Source organism: Chiroxiphia lanceolata, chromosome 10, assembly GCF_009829145.1.
Source record: "Chiroxiphia lanceolata isolate bChiLan1 chromosome 10, bChiLan1.pri, whole genome shotgun sequence".
In the NCBI taxonomy this organism is placed as follows: Eukaryota; Metazoa; Chordata; class Aves; order Passeriformes; family Pipridae; genus Chiroxiphia; species Chiroxiphia lanceolata.
The window spans coordinates 6,669,837-6,689,850 of record NC_045646.1 but is presented as its reverse complement, the minus strand read 5'-3'; the positions used below and the strand labels follow the sequence as shown (position 1 = coordinate 6,689,850).

Sequence of the window (20,014 nt, the reverse complement as noted above, 5' to 3'; positions counted from 1 at the left end):
CTAAAGACCAGGGACCCTGTGTCTTCATGGCCATCAACAGGGATGGCAGGTCTGGAAGCTGTACTTGGATGCCAAGTCTCCAGTTCACCAAATTAACAGAAACAGAAATTGTAATCAGTGGGTTATTGCACCCATATTTGTAAATAAAGGTCATGTGTGGTGTTCTTATTGTAATTTAGTGAACAAATATAAAAAACTATTCAAGTCAAGGGATCTGAATAATCGGGGGGGGTGTGTGTGGATACTGAGCATATGTGTGTAGGATCAGCATCCATGAGTTTAATACTCACAGAAATGGAGGGTATTGGTGTCAAATGTGAGCCACGCTTGGAATCTTTGTCCTCATTAATAGTATTCATGAAATCTTCCCCTTTCACTTAATTTCTTTTGGCTGTAGATGGACCATATTTTATTAAGGTCTACATGTGTTTTAATGATGTTTTATGATCTGTTCAGGCATTTGACAGCTGTTTTTAGAAAAAGATAAGCCTAGTAGTGTAGGTCAAGTTAAAGTCCATCATAACAATATGAAAGGGAGAGGATTTCAATAAAGTAATAAACTGGCAAATGAGCTTTTACAAAATCAGCCATTTCACTCTTGTAACTTGTTTTTTCTATTAGCTTAGTTGACATGTTTTGTGAAAACAACCATGCACTTCTGGTAAAGAGTATACAGTAAGTCAGATAATATATATATATGATGGACTGTGAAGAAATGATTTTAAGTGTATGCTTATTAATGAACTCAGTGGTTAAAATGAACAGGGGGCAGATCAACAATCAGAGCAGATTCTTTTTTCATGAATAAAAGAAGCAAATTTAAAAGTATCAGGTACATAACACACAAATTAAGGGAAAAAATAGATGGTCAAAGGTTAAAGAGGGAATGAAAACACAAGTTTTATGGTCACAAGATCAAATGAGGCATTAGTTAATTTTCCTTTTTTTGGTGCAGTTCAGCGGGAGTTCAAGTAATTCAACCGAGTGATTGAACTGGAACAGAAAAGAGTGCCAGAAAAACTGGTTGCTAATAACATAAACAGAAAAAATAATCAAATGAACTTAAGACTCGATGTCAGCATTTCACATTAAAATGCATTTAAAAAGGCTAGAATTCCATCCTAGTTCATGGAACCTGATTTACATAGAAAACAAATTTGTAACAACTATTCTTGCAACAGCTGATAAATTATTCTGCTAATGAGCCGTCAGAATGGATTTAACCAACAAGTGGCTGAGGCTCAGAAGGTGTTTTCTGGAGACTGACCATCTGGGAAATGGGAAGTAACTTGAGGAGTAGGTGAGGATATTTGAGCCCTTACCTTTGAACTGTGAGGAGGTCACTTAATTATGTAAATTGCAAATGGAAACCGCATTAGGGATGCTGGGGTTTTGCTCTAAATAAAAGATAAAATACATTGTATTATTTCCTACCATTGACACCCCTGAGGTGATGTTCTGCTCTTTAGCCAAGATCATTACTGCCTTTTCTCATGCACATTTCATTCTTTTTATGATAAGCAAGTAACTAGTATGTTTTTGAGTTCATGACTGTGAATGCAGCTTAGAAGAGATTGTTGGCATACCTTTCCACTGGCCTAATTCCTAGCTTCTTTTATATTTAACTTCTTCTAAAAACAAAATCCTTTTGTGCTGAACCGTTCAATTTTGGTTATCATGAAGATATTCCCTGTGCTGTTGCAGTTCATGAGATTCCTGGTTGAAAGTCCACCCCAGTGGATGGGCAGACTCTGGCCCGTCCTCATTCTTGGCTCAAGGTGGGAGCCGTGGTGAATGGGCTGTTGTGGAGCAAAGTTGCTTTCACTGACCCATCCAGTTTTGTTTTACCATTCTCTTTGCTGAAGTTGACTGAAACTGAAGTTTCTCAGCATATCGGCCTCCTTGTAACCTACAGGAACAAGCATTCCCTCTTTTTTTGGTTTTTTTTTTTTTTTTTTTTTTTTTTTTTTAAGGCTGGGGTTTTTTAATTATTTTTTCTTTTTATTCACACATGCTGTGATTGTCTCCATGGTGGTCTGTGTGTTTCAACTGAATTTCCTTTTCATCGTAACACAAAGTAAATAAAATCCCAGTTTTTGTCTTACAGTATGCCCGTGTAGAGGCAGTTGCAGGGATTGCCCCAGTGATGTTGGCTTGGACTCGGACTACCCCTGTTAAAGCTTCTCATTTTCATCAGGCTGCTTTTCAGTCATCTGCAGTCAGATGTGGGTTGTAGCATATTTGGAAGAAGATCAAGTGTTACATGGCATAGCATAACTGTCATCCTCTGAAATGTCTTAGTCCTGGGGTCCCTGTGTCTGTAGTTCTTGGGAACTCTGGTGTTGGGTTGTGAGGAAACTGAGAACATGGGACAAAAACTGTCACCTGGGAGAAAACAGTATAATTAATGTGAACATTTTACTTCAGCAAATTCGGAAGCACATAAGTCTTAGACTCGTTTTTTTGTCTGATTTGGAAAGCAGTTTAATCTGTTATATAAATCTTTAAATTTATGCTTTGAAAAGGAGTGTTACATGCGTAAATTCTAAAGCATTCCAAAGAGAACTTGTGGCATCTATACATAGCAAACCTATGGAAAAAAAATACTCATTTTTGGGGTTCCTAAGGTTCTGTTGTTACCCCAAGATAGATGTGGGACTTTTTGCATAATGGATGAGTGGAGAAACATAGGGAAAGGCAAAGCTTGAGCAGAGTTTTACTAGAAGCGCCAAGTTACAGCTGTGGTGGGTGACATCAGCTTAAAAAGATGTCAACTATGCAGGACTCATAAGTTAGGAACCTCTCTGCTTGCTTTTGAAGAAAAGGCATTGCAACTTAAGCCAAGTCAATTGTTCCACATATTTTTGTGACTTGTAACTCATCCGGTGGAAAATCCACAGTGGTTTGTAGGCACAGTGCTCTGAGTAGGGAAAGGAGCTTGGGGATTCCAGGAGGAGATCTAGGTCACAGAGTAACACACTTGCTTCCTTATTTTCTTGCCCTGGCAGCGTGTCGTTTGTGTTCTAAGTAGTGCTATATCCACAGGAATCTTTCACCAGAAAATTAATGTGTGTCAGAGAAGTCATATATTTAAAAATAAAATAAATCTAGCCTTGCCTCGCACATCTCTTCTGGCTACAGTCATGAAAACTGCCTAGAGGTCAACTGAAAGGGCCTGTTTGGGAAGTGGGTGAAGTCACAGCCCTTCCTTGGGTGGTTTGTGGGAACTGAGTGTAAGTTAGGACCATTTGGAAGATAATGCTGTGGCTCATTCACACAAGCAGCTTGCTGCACACTGTGTCAGAGTTGCGGCAGCACAGTGTGATCTTACCATGGGCATGGTTTTAGAGGACTTGAAGAGCAGTTTTGTGGCCATCTCAAATTTGAATTCAGTGTGCTATTCAGCCCCTCTACCAGCATATGTTGAAATCCTGCGATAAGAGTGCTATAATTAGGAAGCTCAGTTGGAGAACTGGGTGAAGGAAACACTTGCATTCCTTAAGTACAGTGGATTTGTCAAAAGGAAAAGTGTACTGTGATTCGCTGTGTATTCCAGAGAAGAATTTCATGATACGTGTCTTGAGTTAAATGAAAAGAGCAGGAATATACTGAAAGGGGGAGGGGGACAATTCTGTTTTAAGAGGTGAATGCCAAAAAATCCTCCAAAATCAAAGCATTTTGAGGAAGGATTTTTGCTTCTTTTTGTCTTTCTCTCATTGCATCTTAGTATAGGAGACTGTAGGGTCTGTAAAGTGCGGACTTCACTGTAGGAGATGCATCTCTTTATTACTTCTAACCAACTCTAAGTGAGGTGTATGGATTTTTTTAGTAACATCTAAAAAAATATTTTGTTTTAGGAATCTTAAATCTACTAAATATTTGCTGAGTGAAGAAAAAATCCTAGCCAGGCAGAAGTGCATGTGTAACGCTTTACCTCACACCAGGATAATGGCTGCAAATTTCTGGAGCTTCAGCCGTTTAATAAGGCATTCCTTAACTCAGCCCAGCAGCCAGAGCCAAGAGCAGAAAAAGTGACTGTTCCTGTGATGCTTTTTCCTTTCCTCTCTCAGCCTGTTCCCGCAAGACACTTCCCTACCTGCTCGACTCTAGTCTTGCTTGATGTCCGTGTTTATGCTGGCTGTTGTTTTGTTTTAACATATATATTCCCTGGTCTAAGGGAATATATATATATTATTTTTTTTTTTACTGTTTGCTGTATGGTTAGAAAATGAGAGAAATCACATTCTCTCACTGTATAGATTGTTTTTTCTAAACACAGAATGGACTTGTTATCTAGCTCTTTATCTAGTTTTTTTCCACGTAAACTGAGGGCCAGCATTTAATCCTCATTCAGTACTACAAATATTTCATTCCACTGGCCAGAGAAGGAAGTTACTGAATTTAGATAAAGATGGCAATATTCAACATTGTATTTATCCTAAGTCAGAAACAACTGGCACTTTCACAAATGTCTAGAAAAGCTATGTTACATCTCAACACTTTCATTATCTTTGAAGACTCTTCAGTGTATTTTGTCTCCCACAGAGGAGGAATCTCTTTTCTATTTTTTTTTTCATAGTTGTTCTAGGAGGACAGACAGTCAGCAGTGATACTGACTCTCTGGAGAACCTTGGTCCATAAGAGAGAGCAGCAGATGGTCTAAGGGCATATATATTAAAATAAAATGAAAGTCCTGGAAAGGAGACTTCGTTGTTGACTTTTGATGTTGTTTATTGACCTTGTCTAGTTAAATTACATCTCTTCAGCACAGGAATGAAGTTCTATGTGTTTATGCAACATTAACACAATGGGGCCCTCACCTTAGAAAAGGGTCTTTTGGATTCTGCTGTTATTCAAACAAATGATAATAATGATGTTCATTATGTCTGGTTTTAGTTGTAGTGAAGGTTCCTTGAGCAAAAAGCGATGTGCCTGAAATAGAGCAACAACATTTTTAAGTGAAATGAGTAAAGGCCCCATGATCCATTGCATGTGTTGCTTTTTAATTGTCTGTTTTGTAGATGTTTTTGTACTGCTCCATTTTATCTAAGTGTGTATAAAACCACATCAGAGTTTTTACAAGGGTTTGTATCAGTGCATGTTGTGATTTATGCTCAATAGTAAAGATGATGACTACCAGAGGTTTCTTGGTTTTATATAATCCTGGCTTTGCAGCCTTGTAATTCACTTGCTGTCTGTTTCGCAGTGCAAAGCAGCGATATAAATTCTGCCCATAGGCTTATTTGACTTTTCCTTCTCTACAAGTCACAGAAGCAGAGCTGTGGGGGTGGCAATCCCCTCCCTGCTCCTGTACCTGCTTGGTTTTCTCCCAGGCACTGATTTCTGGTAGCCTTGGGGGTTTTTTCCCTCAGGTTTCAGTGTTACAGATGGAATTGAGGGACAGGGTAAACAGAGATAAATTTGGTTACATACGGCTGTGCTGTGAAAAATGCAGGTCGTTTGTGTCTTAGAAATTGGGTCAGGTTTTAATTGCATTGTCAAGGGTAGTTAATGCTTAAATAGTTTGCTTCTCAATATAAAAGGGAACAAAAATGGATCTGCTATTAACTTTTTCTAACGCTTCTTAAATTACAGTATTTATGTGTAAATCTAAAGTGCAACAGGTCTAGAAAGCCCTACAATCCTTTAACTATTTGCAAGTGCTCTCAGTTTTCTTTGTGACAAAATGAGCTATTTTTGTTTTTCAATAATACATCCTGTGGCATATCTACAATGAGCCTCTTCTCATCTGAATGTTGCTATTCTGAACACACAGACCTGTTTGCTTCACCTGAGGCAGAATACAACATTTTTGGTGTATTGCGAGTAATGCTTCTAGCAGATTTGGGAGCCAAAGTTAAAGTCCATGATCACTTGACAGTGCTGCCTCATCCCTCTGCCTCTGCCTGCCTTCCAAGGCGTGGATCACAGGTTTGCTCTCGGTGTATCCACAGAGGCTATGTAAGTGAATAACTGTCTGCCTTTCTTGCTATGCTGCATGGGGTTATCAGGTTTTGCTCTTCTTCTAAACTGCAATTCAGGTGAAGAATATGATGGCAAAGGATTTATTGTTTCTGTGGTTATGTAGCAGGATATTCAGTTACAATAATTTCAGTTAATTAGGTTAAATTCAGCGGAAAGGCAGCTTCCCTGGCATCTTTGAGGGGGAATCCTTTTACCAGGAGATCCACATAGACTGCCCACGAAGTCTATGGTTTGTCTGGTTCCCTCTGCAGTGGCAGGGTACATGTGGGATATGGAATAATAGCCTGAAAACACAGTACTTACAAAAGGTGTTCATCTGTCAGCAACAAGGGGTTAAGTGTTCACTGTATCCTTGGGATTTTTTCCATGAAGAAGTTTTTGGTGTGGATTTTTTCGAGTGATCTGTATGAGGCAGGACTTCCTAGAAAACCACTTATCTTCATCTCTGTAACATACCCAAACCTCTAAATTCTGTCCCTGTTTCTGTTAAGATTAATTAAACAATAAAAAATAACGTCAAATGTCCTTCCCTCTCTAAAGCCAGCTGTGCCTGAGGTAAGGGTAACTAAAAAAAAAAGAATTAAAATTAAAATAATATTTTCCTTCTGCTGGTGGTGTTTGCATGTTTAAGGTAAGTGTTGGAGCAATCTGATTTGGAATAGGAGAAAAATCAGAAAATGTGAACTAGGTCTTGACTTGGTGCTGGTTTTATATAAAGCAGCTGGTTTGAGGTTGATTGTGGTGGTACAGCTACAGAGGGAAAATCTCTTATTGATAGCTGGGCTCCAGTTTTTATTTCGAGCTGTAAGACATGTGGATTCCTAAAACCATTGCTTCAATGAAATTTGCTGATAGTGAAGACTTCCACTTAGCTGGTCAAGGCCACCCTAATCCTGAAAATTTTTATATGATCTTCTTAAGGTTTAAATGCTTTCAGTATACATAAAGGAAAAGCCCATCAAGGGATGGGTGGAACCAAGGTCGTCTTTTCTTTATTACCTCCTTTTCAAGTACCTTGCAGCTTTTCTGCTTACAAGTGTGACAGTTATTAGAAAAAATAAATTGTACAATGGATATAAAAATATCCCATGTGATGAAAGTGGCTTTGGATCCCAGATAGCTTTGTGTTTTGTTTCTTTTTGCAGGTCTTATTTCCTTTTCTCAATTTTGACTCCTTTAGTTTTTAATGTTCATAGTGTTCTAGTGAATTTTAAGATAAAAGGAAAATTTAGGAAATGGAAAAACACAGACAATCCTGTTCCCAGAAAGCAAATTATGTTCTTAATAATTCAGAATTCTCTTCACTCCCCTTGGATTTAAAGGTGAATTGGCAACATGCAAAATTAGTTACAGCGACAATTGATTTCTTTGTGCAAGTACTTTGGTATGCATAAATACATGAGAAATTAAACAACTGGCATAGGGCCCCTGGTTTTGTGTAAATCTTTAGGCTGGGAGGATGATTTTTTTTTTTTTTTACAAGATTGAAAGAGCTAGCTGTAGAAGTAAGTAAAAGGCATTATTAGGAGGAATGTACTCCTGCAAGCTGATGGAAAGTGATGTGCTTTTATGCCGAGGGGAAAACTGAGCAGCAGTGGTTACTGTGTTTCTCTTCAAGTCTATCTTTCAAACATTTCTGGACATTCCAGATTAATCTGCTATAAAACTGTAAAAATAGATTATTATCCACTGAAACATGAGCACAGGTCACCTTGTTGAGGAGATGGTGTTCCTTAGGCTTAAGTTTGTTTGGAGAACTGTTTCTATGTAATTCTGTCTCCATTTCTGTTTCCTTTCCATGGCAGACATACCTGAAACAATTGAGTCCTCCTGCTTTTCTCTCAGCAGAAGGCTTGAGGCAATTTAGTGTGCATTGGCAGAGTTTCTCCTGCCAGCTCTCCATCTTCAATGAACCTTGGCAGGATGCTCTTTTTTTCCTCTTTTTTTCCTCTTTTCTGCAGATAGTGTCAGGCATCTGGAACGAGAAAGGGAGGAGAACTGTTTTCAGGGCAAATCACAAAACAGAAGAAAACGGTGGTCATAATCGTAAAAAATGTAATTCACCTTTTCTGAAACCTATGCTCTAGTTTTGCCAGAGAAGTCCTCAGTTGTATCATTCACAAAAGCTTCAGAGAAGGGGTGTTCCTTGTTGATTTTCCATGATAGAAGAGAAGAAACAGGAGAGGCCTTAGCTGGACCTCAGTGTGTCAGCAGGTAGCCACATATGGAATGTGTCTTTCTCTTGGTTAGCTGGGAGTCACTGCTGGGCTTGGTCTGGACCCAGTGTGGTTTTGTGCAGTGTCTTATGCAGGTGCAGACACTTCCCCCCACTGATTGATAGGATATATTGTTAGAGAGGTGGTTTCTGCTTTGTTGGCGACTATTCCATTTAAATACAGTCTAAAGATGGAGTAGTACATTGTATTGCATCTCACAGTGCACTGCTTGTAGCACCAGCAATCCAAGCTAGTCTGTCGATGGGAGGTAATAAAATCAGGTCCAAAAATCACTACCATTTCCTGGACACTCGCTTCTCCCAGCATCACCATGTCCAGTGTCCGATCCTTTCTCTTTACGTAGACTTCTAGATGGAAAAATGTTTGCACCAGCTTGTGTGATGTAATAAAGGCTATTAAAATGTAACATGGCTTTTGGTATAGTTGCTGATGATGAAGGTTAGGTGTTAATTTGGGAAGGCACACAATGGGGGTTTTGTAATTGAGCAGTGGCTGACATGTCGCTCAAAACTCAAAGTAGGTTGTACTATAAATATAGTCTCTTGTTTTGCAATTGACATTTTGCTAGTGGGTGGCTAATTTGAAGGGAAATAGACCAGTGATCTAATATTAATAACTAATTAATAGTTATGTGGGTATTTTAAGTCTATTTTTCTGCTTATTTATAGGCATATATTATTCATCTATGCTGTGTATCCTTCTTTGTATGTTTAATTCTGAAACTTTTGCTTCGATAATATTCAGGCTTATGTGCCTTTGCAATCAAAAATTTGAAAGGAAAGTTGGTGTATTCTTCAAAACCACTTTTTGAGGATGACAGTTTCAAGTAATGATGCCTCAGCTACTGAGGAAAGTCTCCCTCTTGAAGCAAGGCCTAACGGGAAAGCCAGCGATGCATTGCCTACATCTCCCCTTCATCTGTGAGTCCTAAATCAGCATCAGTACTGTATGTTTTCCTGTGTATAAAGTAGAACATAGGGGCAGATTTTAGGCCTCTGTTGAAAGTGTGTAGTTCATGGGCAAACTGAAGAAGAATAAAATAAGAAGGGGCATCTCACAAGAAGCCTTATCCTGTGGGATCAGAGTAAAACATGCATTCAAGTGCACATCGCTTCTCACAGCATATGTGTTACTATACCAAAGAGATGTCGTGTTTTTCTTTGCTCTGATGGGGCAAACTTCTGTGCAGGTTTGTATCTCTTCTACCTATTTCCTTTGCCTCCTGCCTTTTTTCTCACACTTGCAATTGTCTGTAAATTAATAAGTGTGCTATACTTGTCCTTTTAATGAATTCTTAATTGAATTGATAACAAAGCAGGAAGACTGTGTGAGAGATGCGTTATACTTTGTATATGCTTGATATTTTTAGATCTGTTTTGTCACATATCCAAACATTTTTAAATGCATTCCATTAAACTCTGTAGAACAGTTTTGTGATACCCCAGGCTGTAACTGCTGCAGAATTTGAGTGTGTTGCCTTTGTATCTTGTCCCTCTTGTGTAACTTTGCTGTGAGCACTCAACTCACAGGGAACAAAAAATGTTTCCCCACTATCTATAGAGTTTACATTACTCATTTAGCTGCTGTCCTAGGAGGTTTAAGTTCTGTCCTAGAAAGCATTTGATATTGTTAGATTAAAACACGGCTTCTGTTACTTGTGGAATGCACTTGTTAGTGGAAGTACCATGGTCCCTTTGACCACATGCTGCATCTTCTGCATAAAGGTCTCCTCAGCATTTGTTACAAGTGTGAGGAGAAGCCCATATTAGTACCAAATGTCTGACAACAAGCAGATGTAGTGTTTTGCCTTTTAATACCCTGCACTTCGGGGGGTGGGGGTTTGCGTGCAGCTGTTTGCGTGTTGGAAGGCACAGTTATTGATGATAGAGGAAGCACAGTGTGGGACTTGGAGCTTTCACAGCCAAACTGACAACTGCCAGCGCCCTTCCAGAGGTGTTGAGCTTTTGTGTTTGGTCTCCACAAAGCTGAATCTCTGCATGTTTTTCAGTGTAGTTCATGGAGTAATTGTCGTAAAACAAACAATTCTAGATAGACTCCTTGAAGGAAAGCTTCTTGCTCCCCATTTTCTTGCAGATATCCAAAGATTTCAATTTCAAAGCAGGTTGGTTTGTTTGTGAGGGTTTTTTTGGGTTCTTTTTCCTGGCTCTTACGTACTGTGTTGTACACAGGACATCTCTGGGCAGAGAACCAACCCAAAACAACTTGTGTCATTGGTGCAGTGAGCTTCAGCTGCAGAGAGAGGTTGGTGTTTTGGGCAGCACTTGGGACCCACACCATTTCAAGAAGTGCTTGAGGTTCAGTTGTCCATTGATAAAATGCAGCTGGTAGTGTTTGTCCAGTTCACGGTGGTCTGAGGAAGAGCTGACACCACTGACACGCTTGCCAGCACTGGTGGTGAGAGTTGTGTATGAAGGCAGATAACGAGGCCCATGTTTAAACTCTGCAGGACACATGAAGTGTGGTTTCTGTAATTTCTCTTGTTTCATGGTTAGTTTGAGCCATGTTGGAAGTGACTATCAGGGGGTTGTTTTGGAGCTTTTGCCCCTGTGTATTTTTCTGTCTCTTTTTGCATGACAGTTCATGTTTTTGTTCCCTGTGACTCAGGGAATCTTTTGTCTATGCATGTGCTTATTGTAAGTAGCCTCATGTGTAACATAGTCCTGTTGCTTCTCTTGTAATAATGAGAACCCACTGCAAGATTCATTCTTTATCTGCCAAGGTGTTTAGGCAAATTTTGAGATTCTCTAGTAACAAAAAAAAAATCCCTTAATACATTGAAAATTTACAGAAATTTGCTTGTATTTCAAGCGTTGACATTGTGGTGTTGGGTCACAGATTGCATTCTGATCTCAGAGGTCTTTTACAACCTAAGTGATTCTGTGATTCTGCAGCAACTTCAGTGCTTTCTCCTCTGCTAAGAAGTGTGTCTGCATCTAGGCAATCCTGCTTGTCCTTCTAATATTTACTTGCTAATCTTTCGTATCAAAAATAATAAACCATATTTGTCCAAGTACTAATACAGCAGGTCACAACACTTTAAACATCTTAAAAATTACCTGTATGTCGATACACAGGAAGTGTCTGTCAAACACTGGAAATATGAAGCAATGATTCCTGTACCAAATACTTGTGTCTTGAGCTGCTGCTGATCTACCAATAAATTCAAGGAACTTCAGCTGCCCTGTGTAGGATTGAGAGCAAGGGCAATAGACAGTTCATGTGTTGGAGGTTCATGAGTTACTTTCACACCTACATGAGTTTTGAAATACAGAACTTTTTTAGTGGCTGGGACCCTTGTTTGTTTTCGATGTCAAGACATGGAATATATTCTTCCAACTGAATGGACTTTTCACCTTCTATATTCAAGTTTGTCGTATGTTCCATAAGTATCTCTGTATGTACTGCTCTGGTATTTATAGGTATTGAGACAGTGTTTTCCTACTCAAACATAACATTCTGAGTAGCACCACAAATTACTGTCCTTTTGCAAACATACTTTATTTTCTCTCTCATATTATTAAAGGCCCATTGAGTCTGAAAATTAAGTAATGTAACTTTTCACATATTATGCTTTTTCAGCATAATTGGAAGATGTTTTGGATTACTGTCTTTAGGCCTGTGCAGCCAAGAACCCAATTATAGGCATGGTTAGAATGCGCTAGCGTGCGTTAGTCTGATTATAACAAGATTCCAATAATGTAAAATTGCTGCACGACAAATTAGTTTGTATAGATTTTGACAGTTGTTGCCTTTAACAAACTAAATTATTAAGCAATACACAGCTGCAAGGCTTCTAAAATTGAAGAAAAATAGATTCTTATTTCCTTGTCGAAGTCTTTTCTGTAGAGCAGGACCGCGGGCGTGAATAAGTCTGATTTGAGTTGTTCAGTTGACTTTGTGAATCCATCTGTCCCAAGATGATTTTGTCTCTGTAAGCAGATGATAGACAGATTACAAGAACTATGTTAAAGACTTTGTCAGGCACCTTCTTTTTGCCATTAGTCCTGACAAATGCACTCACAGTCTTTTGGGCTGCCACTTAGTAAACTAAGTTTTGGGAGGTTTTATTGTAATTTATGAATAAATGGTGACTAGATTAATGCTACAAACCTGAGCCAATAATTTACCTTGAGTCTCCTGGGAGAGTGCAAGAGCTGTTGGTGTGGTAACTCCATATACTGATTGAATTGCATCTCTGAAATCCAAGAACCTGTCGTTCTCTCTAGTAAGGTGTTACTACAATGCTATAAAATAAAACAAAATCTACTACATTCCAGCAATCAGGTTATTCAATCAGTAGCTTTATTACACTTTCCTGTCCTGAGCTATGTTCCAACTGCAGGTTTTGAGAATCATCGTGGCTGCCAAGTGATGTTTGTATCTATGTTGGTGAGTCTCTCTTTTAGTGATGTGAGCTTTAATTAGATATGACATAATTATGATACAAACCTGCTTTCAGTCCGATTTAAGACCAAGCCCTACTATTTTTACATACATTTCCAAGCAAATTAAAGCCCAGTTTTGGGGCTGTACTCCATCCCAAAGTGCTACTTGATATCTGTTCAAAGGAACTGGGGCTCCAGCAAAACACAGTCACTGCCCAGCAGTTTGGCTCTTTGCTTCCTCACAGTTGAAGAGCAGCAGGGGCAGACCTGATTTCTGAGTGTCCTTGGCTGCTGTTGCTTGTGGTGTTTTAGCTCTTGCACTTTTCTCCTGGGAGAGCACGATGGCACTGACTTAATGGGGGTAAATGGAAAGATGAAGGCTGCTCGTTTTCTGCACGTGGAGAAGGGTGAACCTCTGGTCATGAATTCAGAGGCAGGCATGAACTATGCAGCAGCCTTCTGCTCTGGGAATGGTGACAGTGATGCTGGCTGATGGCATAAAATAAGCTGATAGAGGTTGTATAGAATGGGGGGGGGGTGGTGTAAGAAAAATATATTAATTTACCAAATTCTAAAATGGTAAAATAGAGGGTTTTCAAGAATGATAAAATGACAAACCAGCTTTACAATGCTTTTGAGTGGCTTACACTTTGAAGGCTGCTTTTTAAGGAAAAAGAGATGCAAGCTCCAGAGATCATTTTTAATGAGTCTGTGAAGTAGTGCCTGTAGCATTTGCATCACCAGTCATGAAACAGCACTAGAGGGGGCAACCTTTAGCAAATGAAATGCTTCTGCCTTCCAGTTTGGTAAAAATGATTCCTGTGTTTGATTTTTATTTTTTTTTTTTTTTTTTCCACTGAGCATATACTTACAAAACTTAAATGCTTTAAGCCAAGTAGTGTGAATTATGATCAGGACAAAGAATTGGAATATCTGTCTCTAAAATAGAAAGAATGAGAATTTCAGCATCTTGTTTCCAAAATAGTCGCACATACTTCTTGCTTCCTTGAAGTGCCCTTGGCAGTCAGTCGACTATAAGACTTTTTGAGCTCCATTGATGTACTCTGAAAATATCCTCTGCACTTAAATCGTTAAGAGGATGAATTATGGAAATGACAGGGGATAAGGAAGAGAAGAATAGATGCACATTCACTTGGGGCATTGCCTTAAGGCTGGTGTCATTTGTTGGTTGGATGGTCTTTGAAATAGAGGCGTTAGAGGGAATGACTTGTAGCGAGCAGATCAGATATCTATAGTCATCATACAGAAAGGAAACAACATCAAATACTGTTAACAGGTGGTCTGGTGGGGAAGACAGCAGTAAACAATACTTCCTAAAAGTAGATAATTTCTCTCTCTGTGATGGGCCATATTCAATTTATAAAATACCCATCAGTACTGTTTATGACCACATAATTTACTTTTTTTCTTGTTTTCCCTAACTAAACATGGTTTAAAATCAAAACAAGCAAAAACGCCAGACAGTCATTAAAACAAAGCTGTTTGTTTGTTTATTGAAAACCAATTTTGGGGGTATTTTTGTGGATTTTTTTGGGTGTTTAATTTAAAAGTCGGGACTTAAGGAGTCCCCATCTAATAGCAATAAGGATTTCAGTTACAAGAAGTGGAAGAGAAGAACATCTAATAGAAGTTGCTGCCCAAAGCTTGGGAGGGTTGCAAACAAAGCTGTCATTGGAAGAAATTAAGTCAGTCTAGTGTGGATAGCTATATCCTTTAATTTGGAGAAGTACTGGACACATTTTCCCTGTGTTTCTTTCTGTCAGCAAAATGAAAAAGGTTGTGGAAAAAAACCCCACCCATGAAATGGGTGAATGGGCTCCGTGCTGATCAAGGAGCATGCACTAGTGGCAGGTTAATCCAGTGTGGCCTTCTCAGGTTCCCATCCTCCACCTTCACTCATATTAATCAGCCACTTCAGGAAAGAGAATGACATTTTCACAGGATCCTTTAAATTTTACCATTTGTGTTGCTGTCCTTTGCCAAAACAAGTGCAGTGTGTTTACATGTTGCATCATTACGTGTATTGATGGTAGTGAGATGAAACTCCTGCTCTGTAATTAATTTTGCAGTGGGGAAGTAAAGTCTATTTTTGCATATGGTTTTTAAATGCATAGATATTTTAAGCTGCAGTGAGAAAGATTTCATGCTCACGATGCACAAATTCTTATGGAGAGTGAGCAGTTTAGTAACAGATACAGTTGTTAAGCCTGCCTGTTAGCATCAGAGAAAATGTTTGGTTCTCAAAATCATGCACGTTTTTGAAGTGTTTTCTGTTCTTGTCCTCCCCCAGCGGCTGGTAAATCTCTTAGGCCTTTCCCTCCTGCTCATCTCTCTTTTTTTTTTCTTTTTTTTTAAACTATGATGAGACTGTAGTTTTGCAGTTTGATTCTCATCAGATTCCTTAAAACACATGTAGATAGTCATCTTGGAAGAAAAATAAAAGACTGAGCATGTAACTGTGAAGCAATTCACATCAGAAGAGTGAGGATACAGTAAGGGAAATTATACCCTGTGATTATAGGTGAGCACTGTGGAATGTGCTTCATTTCATCACATCACTTGGTAGGAATATGATTAAATTCAAAGTTTTTATCCTGCATCCTTCACTGTATGTGAAACTTTTGTTGCTACAAATTCTGCTCATGTCACTAACATAGATTAAAGAAAAAGAACATGTTCTCTTTATGTAATGTGCTTCTGCCACATATGCAATGGCTTTTACTCATATATTAACTTGAAACAGGTTAAAAGGGTTTTCAGGATAAATATAATTTAGGGGATTCTCTGATAGTCACATTATGTTCTGCAAGTACCTGCAGAAGTAGCTGATGGTTCAGTTGGAACCATCTGAAAAATTACTTTTGTTGCTTAATTGTTCTTAAAAGCCCTGTTAAGTTGGGCCACGCATTTAATTCTTGCTGTGCACCTCAGCCCTCTCCATCCCATGGCAAATGAGTTAATGTGAGCAGCTTTGCTGCTGGAGGTTAATGCAATGATGAATTTCTGGTCTTCTGTGTTGTGTTTTTTGTGTGCTCTCTGGGGAATTGTGGAGAGGAAAGGAATTCCTCTTAAAGCAGCTTCTGTTGAGGGTGTGGTGGTACCCTGCCCTCCTTTAGGGCCTCTGGATTCTTTCTCCTGTTTGGCATCATTTTGGGGGGAATTTTGGTTATTTACTTGAAACAGTTTCTTCCAAATGAATGAAAAGTACTTAATGTAAACATAAAGTGTACAAAGTTCAAACCATGGAAGTGTTGAAACTTACTGCTTCGTCTTGTTTGTTCAGCCAGGGGGATCAACATCCCCTTTTAATGACCTTTTGCACTTAGAGTTAAAATTTTATAAGTATTTTAAACTTTGCTTCTGATTATTTTTTCCAAATTAAATTTTAGCAGTACAGTTAGTATATACAGTTAGGTTCATGGAAATGATCAAAGCAGTACATGATAGCCTAGCAGAGGATTTAAATTACATTAATATGGGGTCAGGACCTTTTCAGTTATCTTGTGAACTACTGTCAGTAAGTGTTACAGAGAGGACCAGGACACTTTTCCAGTCCAGGGTGGTGGTACTGGAATGTTTTTCTCGGAAATGTAGTGATGAATAAACTGACTTTATTCTGAGTGCACTGGTGATCTCACAGTGATACTTTGTAGCATTTATTTCTCACTCCTCTGCCATGGTGTATTTATGTCTTCTTGTTCTGAAAAGTAGAACTGTTAATATGTAGATGTTAATTAAATATTAATTAAATGCTGCCATCCCTATACATGGAATAGTGTAGTGCCATCCGTGCATGTGGCATTCTCCCATCTCTCACCCATGACTCTTCCCATGGTTTTGGTGACAAATGTCCATTTGGCTGCTGGAGGTTTTGCTGGAGGGAGAAGAAGTTTACTTGAATCTCTTGGGAATTTAAACATGGAAAATGATTGCAGACCGAAGTACCCTGTGATTCCTTAATCAAAAAAGGAAAACAACATTTTCAAGTCTTATTCAGCTTAGCAACAGACTAAATAGCTGAGGGTTTCTTAGAGGTCAGTGGTTACTTTTAGAATGATGGAAAGTCTGAAATGCTACATCCTGTTTAAGGCATGTGTTGCCTTGCTTGGTTTTAATCCTTGTTTTAAGGAGGTGTTTGGGAAGTTTCAGTGTTATTTGTAATGTATTTCATGAGCCTTTGTAGCTCGAGTTTAGTATTTAGAAAATTGCTTGTTGCTTTTCAGATCCTCTTCCATTTGAGGCAGGGTTTTATCTGTTTTACTATTGAGTATGTCCTGCTTCAAACAGCATTTTTTTTTGATATGTGGATTCTTTTCTTGTGGTGCCCAGACAATGTTCCTGTGCTTCTGCCTTCAAACCTTTTCTTGTTAATCCCTTAGTTTACATAAGATCACTCTCTAATGATTTAATCTGTAATGAGTATTGGTGGTGGGAATCACTGTGTTACACAAATATAGGATCAGTAATTATTCTGTTCACAGGTGCATAATGTACTTCTAGGAAGTGGTTTATGTTTTGAAGTTGCCTGTAGAAATTAACTTCATGAGGGTATTTTAAGGATTATTTCATATAATGTGCTCTTTTTACTTCTTTGGTGTTAAGTTCAGCTCAAAAATGATGACTTTTGAAAACAATTTTTTTTTGTTTGTTTGTTGGATCATGGCCTTATGTTTCCTAATTTTTCTTGCTGTTGAATCATTTTAGTTGTATGTATTGGCTAACACTGCAATAAGCTACTGCATCAATACTTACCCATTTGTAAACTTTAATCTGGATTCTTATAAAGTTCCCCTTTGTCAGTGTGGGCAGACAAAAAGAAGTTCCTTTGAAGCTAATGTTCTGTTCTGAGGTGGGGTTTTGCTTTCAGCTAACACAGTGAGAAGAGGATAGAGTTGAAACTGTTTTTTAAATAAATTTGTTTTTTAAATAAATTCCATGTAAATAATCAAAAGATGGTCTTTAATTTTTGTTTGTTTATTTTCTTAACTATATTGTTATCAGTAGGAAACTGAATGTTGTTTTAATTCTTTCAGTAAAAAGACTGGTAGAAAAATAGCTTTTATCCTTTTTTCATCCTTTAAAATAAGCATTGATAGAAACTATCATAATATGGTTTGTGTTACAGGTGGTGTAATACCAAGGGCTGTACTGCTGCCACATCACAATTTTGTGGGGTTTCAGAGAGTAGTTCTGGTAAGGACACTCAATGATTTATCTATTTATTTGTCATACAAGTGGACTGATAGTTTGGTACAATTTAGTATTACGTTCATTTACAGTATTTGTTAGGTATTGGTTTCCACAATTCACTAAATCCTTACATTAAGTGTTCTTTTATTCAATGGTCTTTATTAACAGCTCCTTTTGGAGCTGTTAGTGTCTCATGTGTAAATCCATGTTCATTTTGTTGAGAATTATTATGATATAACACATCAATTCACAGCATGGAAATATTAATAAATAGAGCTTTTGTCAAAACACACCATAAAAACTGTTTTGTCTCCTGGAAATGGGGAGTCACTATTGCTTTGGTGTGTATCAGTTTTTAAAAAAGGGTGGAAAGTTACTGTATTTTGGTTATAGTATGTTTTTTTCAAGTGTTGAAGTCTTGTCACCCTAAAGGAAAATAAAAGTATGTAGTTCAGAGGGCAAATATTCAGACCATGTGATATTACTTGTCTCTTCTTAAATGTACTGCACAGTCACAATTTTGCAATAATTTTTTTTAAATGCATGTAACTACACTCCCTCTCTCATTTTTTATTTTGGATGCTTTCTTTAAACATATTTTCTTATCTCTTCTCCATGGCTGGGGTTACAAGGGAGATGAGATTACCTTTACTTCTTCTTAGAAAGGGAAAATTCATTCTGCACCAGTCCACCAGCAGCCATGCTCAAGTATTGTGCAAGAGCACAACTGAACATTTGTTCTTTCAGCAAGAGATAACTGATACTACATTTGTATCTGTAGAATTTTTAATATCTACTGTAATTTAACAAATGTCTTGTGGGTGTAGCAGATGTCTTTTCTCCCCCCCTCTTCTCTCGCACTCCCCCCCCCCCCCTTTTTGGTTTTAATTCACGTTCCCTTAAAGTTTTTGGCAAGCTCTCTTTGTGTGCTGTCTTAGGTCTATAGAGGGCATTCAAAGACAGAGGGAATTTGTTTTTAAAAAACCTTATCTTGCGAGTAGATCCCATAAGGTGGAGAAAAGGATATTGCTGATGTTCTCTGTGGCCTTGCAGGGTATTGTTGTACTGGCTCTGCTCCAGCACATCACTTAAGTAATTGCAGTCAATGGGACCAGAATACATTGAAATATTCTTTTGGATTGATCTGTATCTATGTATACTTTCTAAAAATGAGGTGGGGTACCATGAGAACTTCTCAATGGGATTCCGTGGTCAAGCTAAGAAACAAGCAGCAGGTCTTTCTGTGTTGGAGATATTGGGAGGGGGTGGGCCTTGCTTGAGAAATCTCTGGAGGCTGGTGAATTAAGGAAGCAAAAGGGTACTGGAAGTTGTGAGTGAGTAGGTGTAAAGACTGAAGCCATTTCCCCTTCTGTTGTTGCATTAGATTGGTTTATCTAAAATAGTTGGGCATGGTACTGTTCACACTGTATGATTTCCAGCCCTATAAGTGCATAATGCTTTGAGCATGCACTATTCATGCATGTAGGCTTACATTAGAGTTTGTTAGTCTTGGAGTGGAAGAAAATGGGCTTTCAGATTTATATGAGAGAAATGGCATTAGGAAGTTTTGAGTAGCATCACTCAAGAATGTTAAATGGCAATTCTGCAAAGTAAAAACATCACAGCTTTATAAATATTTTAAGAAAAGAAAGATGATGGGAGCTCCTTGGAGTCTGAGAAATACTGAAAATTTTTCAAAATGTTGTGAGCAATTTGTGCAGTACTTATTAAAGTATAATGTCATCTGGAGGAGTCATGGACTTCTTCCTCTCTATCATCTCTTTATTTTCAAATAATGCTCCCCTTACTGGAAATGGGTGAGCAGAATTTTTCATGCATAGAATCTGTTATTCCAGTGTTTGAGATAAGGTAAAGATAACCAAAGACAGTGGGTTTCTTTTTCTGAAAGGCTGTCCTATCTAATTTGTTTAACTCTGAACTAGCAGAAGTAGTTACTGTGATTGCTTAATTCTGCAAAAGACAGAGTAGAGGTCACTTGTGGGACAAGCTGAAGATCATTTCAGTGCAGCTGCCTGTGTAATAGTGGCCTGCAGTTACAAGACATGGTGTATTTCCATTTCTGCTGATGTTTTAGCTTGACTAAGCAAAATTGTTCTCTCTACACAAAGCTATGATTGTGTTTTCCGACCGCATCAGTAGAGGAGTCAGTTTAAT

At 38.3% G+C, this 20,014-nt stretch overlaps 1 protein-coding gene across 6 annotated transcripts in view; it reads left to right on the top strand.

Moving 5' to 3' along the window:
- Positions 1 to 20,014, top strand: part of TBL1XR1 (TBL1X receptor 1) — a 110,851-nt gene that overhangs the window by 54,503 nt on the left and 36,334 nt on the right. For 4 of the 6 annotated variants that reach the window (XM_032697777.1, XM_032697773.1, XM_032697774.1 and 1 more), the window contains one exon: positions 17,775 to 17,842. The exons of the other annotated variants lie outside the window; for them this stretch is intronic. The gene's annotated coding sequence lies outside the window, so the exon portion shown is untranslated. The remainder of the gene's footprint in view (positions 1 to 17,774; positions 17,843 to 20,014) is intronic. 6 annotated transcript variants of the gene reach the window in all.